At 35.3% G+C, this 15377-nt stretch overlaps 1 protein-coding gene across 1 annotated transcript in view; it reads left to right on the top strand.

Annotated features, from left to right (window-relative positions):
• igl (IQ calmodulin-binding domain containing protein igloo) overlaps window positions 1–15377 on the top strand; it is a 196964-nt gene that overhangs the window by 139088 nt on the left and 42499 nt on the right. The gene's annotated exons all lie outside the window — the stretch shown is intronic.

The raw sequence follows: 15377 nt of genomic DNA, 5'->3' as shown, positions 1-15377 counted from the left end.
GCTCCTTTGACGGTCGGTCCGACTAATTCTAGGAATATTCCCTTAGCCATTCGATGGCGAAGGACATACATATATGTACATGAAATATGTGGCATCCTAGGTCCATTAGTATACAGCGTGTCCGATTTATCTCGAAAAGTGTCATGAAAGAATTTGTTAAACGAACGTTGTACAATTTTGAGGGGGATGTACACCCTTATTACTGATATTTTCAAATGAGAACATGCATTTTTTTAATTCCATATAAATAGTAATATAAATACGGGATGCCTCGGTTAAAGAAGGCTACCTAAATATTTATCTCCATCGTTTGTAATGGTGTGAAAAATGTTTGCAATACAATTCAAATAATTTTCATAGGACATTTTGTGAGTGGAGAATCGTTTTTTTTTCTGATGCTGCTTTATTTCTTTTCAAGATCATCCTAACTTTTTCTGCTGCACATTGTAGCAGGCCGAAGAATACACTTGAATACGCCTACATAACGGCTTCCAAATGATCTTGAGCATTAGGAAATGAAATTGCAAGCTTTATGTTACATGTACAACAGAAGAAAGCAAACGTTTTCTACGTAAGAAATGATGATGATTTTGAAATAATAATATAAAACAACGTGGATAAACAAATAAATTTTAATCCACGATGTGCTCCTTTCAAACGATTTCAATTGTGCTACAAATACTTTTCATGGAATCGAAAACAATAGAGATATTTAGGTGGCCTATTTTAGCTGAAGCATCCCGTATACTACATATACATAGTGTGAGCAACTATAATATTGTTAAATTGGACCAACAACTTGAACTTTTTTTTAAATGTTTGACTGCCTAGATTGATAGACAACAAGCAAAAAAATGTTCCCAAAAATTGTAGTTGGTCGGAAAATAGAAAATTAAAAAATGACATTTTTTTAACTTATTTATCTGAGACTATAACGAAAATTTAAACTTACAGTTCCCGATTAATTTGAAAAAAGTCTTCAAAGGTGACACACAGAATATTAACGTTACACGTTAAGAGTTCATTTATACTAACCTGAACGCGCCAATAACGTCACGTTTTTTCGAAATCTCAAAGGTCACCGTCCACTTAGCGAGATCCAAGAGCGTGTCAGCCTCTTCATCTGTATATAAACACGAAGTGTTTTAGATACCTTACACGCGTAAAACTCACACCGACAGAACACTACGATTCACAGACGCGGCCTCGCCATGAGACGGACGTGCAGACGCGAAGTGCAATTCCAAACTTCATCTAACTGTCACCGGACCGCCTGCGTTGAGAGTCGAGCTACAGATAGAGAATATTCTTCTTAATCTGTGGCATCTTTTTATATCAAGGAAGTGGTGGAATTGTACCAAACGTTAAAATTATTCTGAAATAGTCCGTTCTAGCAGAAGAAACACCTGCTTGTGTTGTTTTCTTTGTTTGTTAAATTATGTTATTTTTATTCCGACGAGAAAATCGATTTGGCAAAGTTCCTTCTTATCGACGTCTTTTTATTATCGATTACCCTCTTGGACCTGGAGGCCAATGCACTCGTTTATTTTCGTCGCGTGTACGTCGCGTTCGGACTATTACGAAAACTTAGTTTCTCCAGACGCTGAATTTGTTCATCGTGAAAAAGTATGTGCACGGAATCGTACAGTAATGAATACCATTGTTTGCGAAATATAAACTAACTCGTACGAATTTCTGAAACTTAAAGCGTTTCAGAGCAATATTTCATGCGGCACGAAACACCGAACAAATTAAGGAAAGAATTATGAAACCATTCTCGATACGCTGAAAAGCTTCAAGAAATAACCGTTTTGAAACGGTTTGAACCGGCGGAATAAACGGAATAAACGAACTAACGCCGGCATTAAATTAGAATTTATTCGAGCCGAATATATGCTCCGTTCGCCGTTTCGACGTGAAATGATTATTTATCGTGACATTTGTATCGCTCGCGAGAAAATAACCCCATCCGTCGACCGAAATCAGCATCGGAACGCGTTCCAAAATCACCTCGTTCCCCGTTCTCGGTTTTGTGTTAGAATAAAACCCCGTATCGTTCCCGCGTATTGCCAAAACCATTTTGGCAAGCGTCGTGTACTTCGAGTTTCCGTGGCGTTATCGATTCGACCCTCGCAGACTTGGCTGTCCAATTAGGTGACAGTTAGTTCTCCTTAGAAATACATCAGGCTTCGGAAACTCTCCCCACTGAAACATAGATTGGATACGTTATTATCGAGAACTGTAAGTATTCCATTTTCCAAATCTCCATCGCCTTCGACCCCTATTTGAATTTACATGCATAACTACTTTACATACATACATACATACATACATACATACATACAACAATACTGAATGTTTCGAATCATTCTCCTGTTCGTGAAAATGGTAACTTAAGAGAAAGATATTACGTCGGTCCACACGAAACGACGAATTTTGTTTATTCGGAAAAATTTGCTTCTGCTGGTTTTGTTATCTTCTTACGCCAAGCATTAGTTCCGTTTTATGGAGTTGTACAACATACTCGAAGCTTTTGGCGACCATACTGTAAACGAAATGAAAATGCAGCGTAGGTTTGTAAAATTCTGTATTTTATATAAATATTAACGTTTATTTAAAGGGTCGTTTATTTGTTTGAATTAGGTGTTGGCCCTTTTGTATACATCGGATGAAAAGCAATTTCGGAGTGTAAACTTTTAACTGCATTAAATGATCTTGAACGAGCTAACAAAAACCAATGTATTTAGGTCAATGAATTCACCTAGAAATGCTTACATACAAAATTATACCATCCACCTAGCAAAACTTTGATTTCATTTAAAAAATTTATCGAAATGAATTATAGTTTAGAAGATGGTTGAGTGCAAAACTTCAAATAGGACTCCCCCCCCCACACACACACATTTATACATGTTGAAAATTTCATTGAAATTATCGTTACCCACTGTATACAACGGATCATTTTTTTCTCTATCCGTAAAAACTGTGTCAAATTGACACGGATGAAGGTTAATAAATCGAGTGAAGGGAATCCGAATCGATCGAGAGTTGTTCCACACATTTAATTACGTAAAGTAATGTCCCTAAATAAAATTGTTTACAACTAGCGTAACGGGAATAGAGAAATTGATTTACTTGTCCGTGGAGACGTCAATGAAAACAGATGTATCTATCTATGTACGAGTACGTGAGTCGATGCAGTTATAGTCTTCCTGAAGTACGTCCTGTCCTTTCACTCTAGCCTTATCCTTGTTTCCTACCACCGAATGGCCTGCCTTTTTCATGTCGAAACTCATTTCTTTCCAGTGTGACGTGTTTAAGAGGTCGAACGCAAACTTTCCGTTTGTTACCGAACCCGTCGAGCTCTCCCGTTGCTTTTTAATAATCCTCGAATAGTTCGGAAAACTTTAACGAAAGCTCTTACAAAAAGATAAAACTTAGACACAAAAAAAGAATTTTACTTAATCAATTTTTAATTTAGGAGTTAAGCTGTACGATATCAATTACTTTTTGAACATTCTTACGATTTGCGACTACTAACAAAATTAGGAAGATATGATAGATTAGAGCAAAAATTAATTTTCATATCTGAAACGAATAATTTCGTCGTCTACACGTGAGTGACGTGGCAATCGAGTGTCCAGAGTCACCCCAATTATGTTTACAATGTTTTAACGAATACCATCGTAATTAATAAAATGTTATAATATTTTAAAAACAAATTTAAATATAAGTATAATTTGTTAGTACAAGTGTATTTTATATTTTATTATTTTATTTTATTACTAGTATAAGTATATTTTTAATGTTTGTTTTTGTTTACTTTATATTTCATTGTTACTCTATATTGTCTATACTCGTCTCACAGTTGTGTTACAAATAAAATTACTATAAATTACCTCCAAAATCCTGCATTAATTCGACGAAGACTGCGAGAACATAGCCATCACCCAGATATGGGTGACGTGGCGTTCAACGTGTCAAACATCTGTTCAACAAACTGCGTGCAAACTGATAAAAATTTGTTTTCATTGAGTGAAATAATTAGACAATCCAATATGCATGTAACATGTCATTGTAAGAGAAATAGCTTCAGGCAGTTCATTAATTTATTACACACACGCAATTTCAAAATCTTTCGTGTTTTATCGTTCTTAGTAATTAGTGTCTCCCGGAAATTTTTGATTGCTGTGTATTTATCCTGTGGTAGTCCTACGCCTATGTAATTCATTACTACGTCGATGCTATGATTCGACGGAGTCGGTCAAGCGTGTGATGTGGCACGCGCGCGCGCGCGCGCGCGCGCGCGCGTGTGTGTGTGTGTGTGTGTGTGTGTATGTGCATGCGTGCGTGCGTGCGTGAGTGAGTGTGTGTGATACGAAGTGAGCGAGAAGAAAGAAGGAACGAGTGTCGTTTTTCGAGTTTATTGATTTATTGGATTCCGTTAAACATTAATTACAATAATACATAATCAATTAATACCAGCAAATAGTTTTTCGCTTCGAATTTTTAGAGTAACGAACATTTTATATGAGACACGTTTTGTAAATAACTAAAGATGATGAAATACTTCAGTATTTGAAGTCGGGTCGGCAGTTTTATTTTTCCACATAGTTATCATCACTTTCAATATATTTTTGACATTTTTACTAGGTTTCCACGTTCATCGTCTAAAAATTTTTCCATCTGCAATTTAAACCATTCGATGACAGCTCAAGAGTTTCAGCGATGTCGCTGGGAAATTTTCGACCACCCAACCCTACAGCCTTGACATGGCACCCAGTGATTACCCCTCTCTACTGCGTTTCAAACAATGGCTTGCGTTGGACAAGTTTGGAAATAGCGAAAAATTGACAAACGACTTTATCGAAACGGTCAAATATCTAGTGTGACGGAATCGGTCGCAACCACATTGAAAAATAATACATATAAGTGCTGATTTTAATTACCGATAACACAGTATTAGTTGTTATATTTTGATAAACGTTATTCGACATTATTTTTTGTATTAACTAGAATAAATAAATAATCATGATAATAATGATACGATCTACGAGTGCTTTATAACATTATCGACCAAATAGTAATCGGAATAAGATAAGAAAACAAAGGAAGAAAAAAAACGAAATAATAGATCAATAAAGATGTATACTGGTGGACAAAATAATAAGACACTTCAAGATTTTTGGGTATAAACATCTATCTCAAAATGAATATACAACGAAATAAGATACTAGCTTTGACAGAATATATGAAGAAATTAAATAAATCGGTCGACTTATTTGTTATTTACACACCAAAAACTATGAAATTTTGTGTGAACAAAGTGATAAAGCACTTTAAATATGAAATAACAAATGCATTCAAATGAAATAATATTGCATGGTTTGTCTAAGTTTTAGTAATGCGTGGACTGTCCTTTAGGTTGTACCGCTTCAATCATCTTTCTTGATAAACATCTATATAGATTCTTCGTGAACTTTTGATCCAAGCTTTTCCAAGCTTCCAAAACTGCAGTAACGATAAGCGTAGATATCGACTATAGAGGAAAGGCGGAAATAAAATTTATTCAAGGCCGTACGAATAATGCTATCTACTTAAATTTAATCAAGGAACGGATAGAGATTTATGCTCACAGAATTGCTGAGACGAAATATATATTTCAGCAAGATAAGGTGTCTTATCATTTTCCTAACCCCGGTGTATCGACAAAATAGCAAACGTAAAAATCAAGAAAAATTTAAATAATAAATGAATATCATGTTTAGGTTACACACTAACGCAATCGCACGAGTCTGTAACGATAGGATAATTATTTTTATAAACTCCTAATATTACCCATAATATTACAAACAAACAAAACAAATGTATTTGGGAGGGACTCTGGAGTACTAGAGATTAGAGACTCTAGACTACTATATGTTTGTACTCGGAAAACATTCCTGTAGATTTCATGATAAAATTAAAACAAAATGTTTCATTTTATACGTGTACCCGTGAATTTCAATTACACGGATTTAGATCTGGATTCACTCGTTACACGTGTACACGTGTATTTACATACACGTAAAATAGGGATCTCTTCTTGCCTATTCTTGTCTGGTAGTAAATACAAAAGTAGAGTTATAATAAAAAGACAATTAAGGACGGCGGGGAGAAACGAGTCGCGGACTCGTATTCAGCGCCAACGGAAGCGTTACAATCGCGTTAAACGCCCTTTGCGATAGAATTCATATTGATCACCAGCGTTAGTTGCCAAAAGTGTTAAGTGAAATGAATTATTTCGCACGATGCTGGAAAGATTGATGGCTTTATCGTGTGTCGCTGGCCTGAAATCGAGGTTTGCATTGGTTCAGTTTTGCCGCGAGTATAACAGATTAAATCGTGTCGTTTGTATCCGCGGTCGATCGCGGAACGAATTATCGAGACATACCCGAGGCTATCCGAGCTCGACAGATCCGAGAACACAGAGATCCCGACGCGGATACGCGCGTATCAATGTTCCTATAATCGAAGAGCTGACGCGACGTATTCTGTGCTAATGGCAGATTGTTTCCTTCACTTTGACTAGACAGGAATCAAATATATTATACACTCGAGTCTGACGATATCATGACTCTGCTCCACAAATGGATGAAGATGTATATCGCTTTCAATTGTCTCGGAAAAGCTTTTTAATGCCTTTTTCGCAACGTGGATATACAGGGTGTCCCAGCATCAGCGATACAACCGAGAAGGGGGTGACTCTATATGAGAAAACAAATCGAAAATAAAGAACAAAATGTTTTCGCTTAAAACTTCGTTGCCGAGAAAATCGACTGTAAATATTCAAGCATGAGTTTTTCTATTATTTTTGTCATTCCAAGCAATTAAAGGCTATATTTAAAGAAACTTTTCCAGCGGACCGTGAAACCTTTTTGAATTGTTTTGAGGGTATATCATGGAATTAACTTGTAATAAAATAAATAAAATTTTATGGATTCGTTCATACATTTCTAAATAGTATTCTTAAATTGTACATTCCTGCCATAAAACAGAAATAATTATTTAGGAAAAGGCGGAATAATTGAAAAAATTTTTCGGTAATTGAGAGAATAAGATGCTCGCTTAGAACATTTTAGAACGATGATATGAACCTGGAAAATAGGCAATGAATTACTGACATTTCAAAAAACTTTAATACTTAAAATATTATTTTAGCTAAAGTTGTTAAATGTTCAAAAATTCGTTACAATATAATATTTGTTGTAATTTAATTGGAGTTTCATATTTTTTTAGATCACGACAAAGCATCCGGCGTAATAAAATATAGTAATGCACAAAAGATGAAAAGTAGACAGTACGTAGAAATTTTATAAACGTTTATAGGATACACTCTTCATTTGTTACGAAGTGTACTTAAATAACGAAGATTATAAAGCCATTCTGTGATGAGTTGCAATGACTCTACTCGATCCCTGGAGGTTTCAAGATTATCGAATGCAGTCGCTTTCGACGATCGCAAGAAATCCAAGCGTCTATGTTCCATCGCGGAAGCAGAAAACTCAATTTACTTACCAGCGTTATATCGCGACGAAAATGGAAATCCTTTCGTCCTTGTTCTTTTCTTCACTATTCTCTCACGTCAGAAACATAAAATCACCCGTTTTATATAGGATCCATTTCTTCGTTCAATCATTTTATAACTAAGTAAATATCTAGTAAATACCTATATTATATCCATCAAAAAGCTTGGTGAACATTGTACGTTCAGTGTTTCTATTTTATACACATATAGTGCACAAAAGTCTCCGTGTCAATTCGGATACGAAAGATCCCATCAATAGATAGAATCGACACGGAGACTTTTTTGTTCCAATAATGAAAGAATCATTTCATCGATAATATACTTCATTTACAGAATTTTATTCACTCGAACGTTTATTTAATCCTCGCAATATCGACGGACGTTTACGCGTCAAATTCGATACAGCCCCAAATTCGGGTCCAGATGGACCCACGACCTTATGTATACAAATATTTTGAACTAAAATTTTGTTGTTATTATCATCATCGTTATCATTGCTGCTAATTATTATTACTATTATCTTACCGTCCTTTTTTACATACTGATTACATTTGCTACATTTGTTTCTGTATTTGTATTAAACGATCGAGGCAGGCCTCGAACTCTGGGTCCGGAAAAACCCGGACTTGGTACAGCGAAAATCAAATAGAAGTAAATCCTACCTCGTCTTGGACGCTGAAACAAAGACTCTTTCCAATGCTCATACTATAGTTACGCACTTCCTTCTACTAAATCGTCCTGATTACAATTTTTTAAATTAAACTATCTGCTGCTAGAATAACTGTATAACTACTGTATATTAACCATTCGAATCGGTTATTTCACATTTATTTCAAATGAACTCAGGCAACAGTAAATTGGGGGAATGCAATTGTTTGTATTGTAATCCACAATATAATAACGTTATGTTGTATTCAGATGAATACAATAACCTACACCATAATATCATCCCGTATAGTAAAAATTACATAAATGAAACGCATATGCGGTAGATGTATCGGCAAGCCGATACAGTCACCTAGAGATCAGCTAGCGACTTGCGATCATCTGCCGCATATGCGTTACATTTATGTAATTTTTACTACATGAAATGATATCATGTTATAGGTCATTGTTTTCATCTGAACAAACGCCGTTATATTGTGGATAAAAATACAGAAAATTCGAAGCGTAAACAGAGCCAATGTAATCGAGTTCGCTTCAGTATATGGACCACTTAACCAAATTAACTGAACGAAGTACACTTATAATTCGTACTTCCACGATGCCGTAATTGCCAATTTAAAAAGTCATTTCTTTAATTCCCATTTAGCGTTCATTACGGTGAATGTAAGAAGATCGATCTAAAAAAAGAAAAAGGCAAAAGCAGAAAAGAAAAGGAGACAAACAAAATGCGACGCTTGGTAAGGGCAACACCGGAGCTCACCAGCTCGAGCAATCAAATGTGTTTCCAAGTAAATTAAAACGAAATTCGATGCTCGTTGAAGCTTGTAATTTTTCCCTCTATGTTGGAACGAACGCCGCACCAAGGCCGTTCAATCGAATCGCTTTCATGTTAACCTGACCTTAAACTCAACCCGCGGTTGTTCACTACGTGATAGCTGAGAAAAGTCGGCACACGCGAGGAAACAGCGCGATGCGCGGCGCACGCTGGGCAACATAGAAGAATTAGCTGCTCACGCCTATTTTAGCATTATTTCAAGAATTGAAGACTATTCAGTAGGTCGTTCGACACGTCTTGACGTTAGTTGTATCATTATTGAATAAAATATATATATATATATGTGTGTGTGTGTGTGTGTGTGTGTGTGTGTGTAGTGATAAATTAATAATCAAAGTGATCTGAATTTTGTATAAAATACTATAAATAAGCATATTGTAAAATCCTTTCTTTTACTTTCTTTAGTAATGTAGATACTATGTATAGTATACACTGTGTGTAAATATAAAATTATATACTATAGCTAACAAAACATAAAAGAACAAAATAAAACAAAAATTATAATATGGAAGGTTAAGTATATAAGATAAATGATTCGATCTGATAATCTCTCTCCCTCTCTCTCTCTCTCTCTCTCTCTCTCTCTCTCTTTCTCTTCCTCCTTTTCTCCCTCTCTCTCACGCAGTTCCAGCGACAGACACATTTTAAACAATAATAATTTCCTCTCTGTGACGTTATGGGAATTGCATGATTATATAAGGGAAAGTATAATGAAAATATTTTACTTTATAAAAGTGCTGAATTAGGTGGAAATCAATAAACATTCTTCATTAATTATGAACAACTTAGACGATTCTTTATACTTCGCATTCATACTTTTTTTAAACAAATTATAAACAGTGCTTCTTAGTCCAAGGTTTATTCACAGTATGATACTATTTAAACCCTTGGCGTACCACTTTCATCATAGATACAATAATTACAACTTCTTCGATTCTAACAATTTCTAGGAAGAAATCGAAAATTTACATTCGCTATGTGTCTGCTCTTAGTTGAACGTTTAAATGCTGATGGCAAGAAAACAGATTTTTTTTTCGAATTCAATGAACGGTAAACATCCATACTCGGCAAATTATTACTGGAAGTACGGCAAGGGGTTAATTAAAAAAAATTGAAAAGATAATATGATAATATGTTTCTTCGGGGTATTGATACAAAGAGCAAGCAAGTTTTTGGTGAAAAATAGAATTTATAAAATGTTGATCTTTAAACGCTGTTTCCAATCGTAATTATTAATCGATTACATTAATTTTACCAATTTCTAAGATACATGCGATGAACTTCGATGCGTGGAAATGATTTTTTTATGAAATGAACAGCTATGTAGCTCTTCAGTTTGAGCCTATGTGCGGCGTGGCGCAGCGTTCGGCCGAACGATTTCGTTCTTTAACTTCTGTTTTCGCTGCGGAATGGCGAGAATACGCACGCGCGCGCGCGCGCACCCCGTTTGCATCGGAGATGTCAGAAAACAGTCGATTTGGGAAGTCCGGCAATATCAAACTTTTCCACCCTCGAAAGTTGCGGTCTATGCGAGAGACACGTCGCACCGGCCGCTTGAGACACGAAGGAGGACAAGAACAGGAAAATCATTGAAAAACTTTCCGCGGCGAAAACTAGAACGAGGCGCGATTCTATTCCTCGGCGACGTGGATCTATTTTTCGATCGATCGCGAACTAAAAAAAAATGTTTAACAAACTTTACGCTAACCGCAATAATAAGCTTGTTACGTACGGTGATTTTCCTAATATTCTCTTTCATGACCTGTAACCTTTTCCTAGAGTACAAAAGCCCCGAATACAAAGGCTCTTTCATTAAGGAAAACAGTCGCCACTTCGAAGTGCTGCAACGGCTTATACAACGTCTCCAAGAAACCAGATAATGGGTGCACCTATGCACATACCCATCATCACTTTTAGACCAATTTTGACAGTACAAAAGCGCCACGAATTCGTTCATCGGCTGGCAGCCAAGCAATATCTTAGAGTCGATACTCGAGAGTATACCGGGTTGTAGAATCGTAAGGGTGTTAAGACTGTTTCAATCAGATCTTTCCCGCATTTCTCATTGCGTTAAACCGGAGGCTGTGGAACTTGGAATCAACAAAACATTAATTACTACAAATAATCGTAATGCTTTAATTTTTTAGTTACACGAATATTACATTTTTTTTTAATGGAACTGATTACATGTAAAACGTATTTAAATCATGGAGAATTCTGCTCTTGGAGGACCGTTTAATCGAGGCTATATTGTACTGTAATTAGTACATCGAGTTTAATTCATTTGTCAATTCAAATATTTTATCAGTTGCTAGTAAAGTAATTTCTCTTGCATTGTCCCTCAATTTGGGAACGAGAATGGACAACTTCCGTAAACGAGATACGATTATTCGAGTCTTGCAACTCGTTTTTACAGTTGCCAATTATCAACAACTATAAAAGCGAGCTACGAGGCTCGAATAATCGTATCTTCTCTTTAAAAGTTATCCATTTTCGTTCCCAAGCTGAGGGTCGGTGTGAGAGAAATTACTGTAATATCCACCACAGAACACTTTTGCCACTCGAAGCGCATCGAATAATTGAATAATTTACGAGACTAGAATCGTCTTGCATTCTTTTTTTCTTAGTGCTGTCTCGGAGATGAAATAGGCAACAACTAATAATAATTTGATTGTATTCTGTCGCGTCCACCATACTCCCCAGACCTAGCACCCTCCGATTATCACTTGTTTCTCTTTTTGCAAAACTTTTTACTGGAAAAAAAATTTAAAACTGAAGCTGATGTCAAGCAAGCACTAGTCGAGTTCTTCGCCTCTAAAAATAAATCATTTTTTAAAAATGGCATTTACAAGTTGCCATCACGCTGGCAAGAAGTCATAAGTAACGATGGAAATTATATTCTACAATAAATATTATTAAATGTATGAAAATTGTGTTATATTTCAATTCGAAAACGGACAGAACTTTCCGGTAGACCTAATAGCTTTTGGTTACGTCCAATTCTTGAAATTTCGATTAAATAGTGTTTATAATGTAATAACTCTTAATATGCTTCACGATTATTCGATAACAGCTGCAGGCGAAAGTATGTATGTAGCATTTAGGCGATCAACGGGGAGGGAGACGCGCGACGGGAATCAGAAGGCGTAGGCCTCGCGATCCTCGTGTTATGTGCTGTTTAATTCCGGGCCCTGTAGTACACTATCTATGGCTACCATCTTATATAACAAACAACTAATGACAATTATGTCGAATAAGTAACGTAGATAGCAAAAAATATTTTCATTTTCTCGAAATAATAATTTCTCACGCGCCAACCTAATACCCACCTTTTAAAAGCGGAGTAAAATGTAAAATCCCTGTTGCTCGAATAATTATTTACGGCACTTCATATATTCGCTGCGAGCGACTCTTGAAATAAGCGTTCGTTTGGCTAAAACTCAAAGGATTTTTCGAATGGGCTTTCCTCGGATTTCTGCCTGGTCACCAGATTTATCGTTATAACGAACAAAACGTCCGATTCAATGGCTCTGAAAGATCGGTCCTATTCTCATATGGATTAAATATGTGCGATGTAGGTAGAAAACTTCTGATCACTTAACATTCTTCTCGATTTATGGATTACGGAAAATTGAACAACGACGCATTTCCGTGGTAATATCGCAATGTCGATGTTACACGGTTTTTTTTCTATGAAACAAATTTTACAGGTTTTTATTGTTTTAGCTGTTTTCAGCACGCTTCCAATTAGCTTATCTACGTCCGCGTGAAAATTTCCTACCAGACATATTGTGGAACTTCAAACTCCATTTTTAAAGTTTGAACAGTGAGTACTCTGCAACTTTCCTAGCTCGGTAATCCCAAGGCAACTATGCAATTTGCAGATAATATCGTCGGTGTTCTGGCGTATAAGATGCAAAGCCAATATACACAGTTTCTGAGAAATTGAGTTTACAACTTTTATTCGTTTTGAACTGTATTTTTGACAATATAAAAAATTCTACAAAAATATTCTATCTAGAAATAAGATTAAAGGAAATACACTTACAGAATAATATTCGAAAAGTGATATCTACCTTCATTTATTGCTGAAGGGGCGTGTGTAAATGAGATTTAGTCAAACCTAAAACCTGAAAATCTAGAGCAAGTATACCAAGTATATTTGAAAGGAAACTGACATGTCTGATTCGTACATAAATTACGTGGAACTACAAATTATGATAATTTTAACAAGGAGATCTCAAGATTATATTGAATTATATTGAATTATATTGAATTAAAAAATTCAAATACTTTCACGAATCACACATATGTATAGGAAATGTATACGTACACCGTGTACATATGTATGTTATGTTTGTCTACGTATGTCATGTACTTACTGAATTATTTAAAGAAATAGTTAGTAAATACAATTTCAAAGAATGAATCCTATTATTGCTGTTAAAAAAAGACGTTAAGAGGCGATTCTATCGCTTTATACGTAAACGCGTTTTCAGTTCTGAACCTCATACAATACTGTATAATTTTACTATAAAATCTATGTCAATTTTGTTAATTACGATTATTCTAAGAATATTTGACATAGGCATACTATGTTTAAAATGAACACGATTATTTGTGGTAATCGTAAAGACATGAGCAGAATATTATGTTCTAATTAATTTACTATTATTATTCGGCTGTATGCATTAACTCTATAATTATGTCAAACCTTAAACATTCGTTCGAGTTTTTTTCAGCAAAAGGAAAAGATAATGATTGCTGCATATTTAACTAATAATGAAATAAATTATGTTTGATACTTGGTATATAGAAACTATGTATGAAAAATTATTCCTCGATTTTCTTGTAAAGGATCTTCTTGCTGGAAGCAGTAGTGTGTACATAACGAGAAGAGGCGAGAATCATTGAAGCTTTGCGGACCTAAATTTCCTCCTTGATTTTCTTCTGAAAAGGCTGACTTTCGCGAGCATCTTTATTCGCCGTCTATTTATACTCTTAAATAATGTTGCTTAAGAATCACCCGGCCACCGAAATTCCCGGTCGGATTATTTTGATAAATTGGGTGGAGAGTAAGGTTTCTCATAGAAACTATTTTTCTTTTCAAGCCAGCTTCATTCAGTCTGCCGGAAATCTTTAATCTATTAACGGCGAGTTGTTTGCGAAACTTTCCAAATGAAAAATAGACGAATAAAATTACGTGAATTCACAACAAACAACGACCTCGAGAAACTTGGACTATGCAGTTCGGATATAATGACAAAAAAAAGATAAAAACTCTTTTTTTTAACCTTTTTATCTGAGCCTATAACGAAAGTTTAAAAAAGCGATACGAAGCGATTTTTCAAACTCGATTTTCTCGAGAAGTAAGTCCCAAACAAAAAATAGTTATTCTACATTTTGTTCATGTCTTTATTATAAAAAAAATCACTTGGTGCCCGTTTATACATACATTTCAGAGTCACCTTGTGTAGTGTTCTTAAATTATTATTAGTATACTGCGGAACAAAAAAAATGATTTACAAATTTTAAGAATTCTGTGGCATTATTTTCAATTAATTAAAATGATTGAGACATGCGATAAATCTGTATATACCTCCTGAATTTTGCAACTTGTGCACACAACATTTATTTTACGAAAACACAATTGCAACTTGAAATGATACCTCGTCTTTAACTGAAAGTACCGAAAATTGTCGACGCAATTGAAACCGCCAGATTCTGCATGAAAGAAGGTTAATTTTACGGTAGTCGATATTCCGTTTCGTAATGGCAGCACTTCCTTCTTTTCCAGAGCCTTTGCGGAGGCCTACAGCTTAATTACAACTCTCATAAAGTTTCAAAGCTGAAACTTTAATAAGTCGACACTTAAAAGTCGTAGATTATGCATGAACATTGCAACTGACTAGTTACATCACTCTCACAGATTACAAATCTTTTGGTATCGACCATTCGTTAACTATGTCGCTCGTAGCTTCCGCAAAGTAAGCTTTTCTAACTCTGTTTTATGTTTCACGCTTCGATCTCAAACAAACAAAATTATATTAATTATCTCTCCGCCGTACACCTCTTTAAGTACCCAGGCGAAGTTGTCTTCTTTGAATGCCTTCGAAACGAAAGGGTCGGGCTAACCTGATTCATAATTATATGGTAATTTTCACTTTTACAAATATTCTTTCAATATGCAACAACAAAAGCAAAAGCGACAAATAAGCCGTTTATTTTGAAAGTAGGGCAAGTCCATTTCTTGTTATTACGAGATATTTAAGGGTTTGCATTTCAATAAATTTAACAATATTGGTAAGT

The sequence above is a fragment of the Megalopta genalis genome, chromosome 17, assembly GCF_051020955.1.
Source record: "Megalopta genalis isolate 19385.01 chromosome 17, iyMegGena1_principal, whole genome shotgun sequence".
NCBI lineage: Eukaryota > Metazoa > Arthropoda > Insecta > Hymenoptera > Halictidae > Megalopta > Megalopta genalis.
Note: the sequence above shows the minus strand (reverse complement) of the source record. Positions and strands in the feature narration are given on the sequence as shown.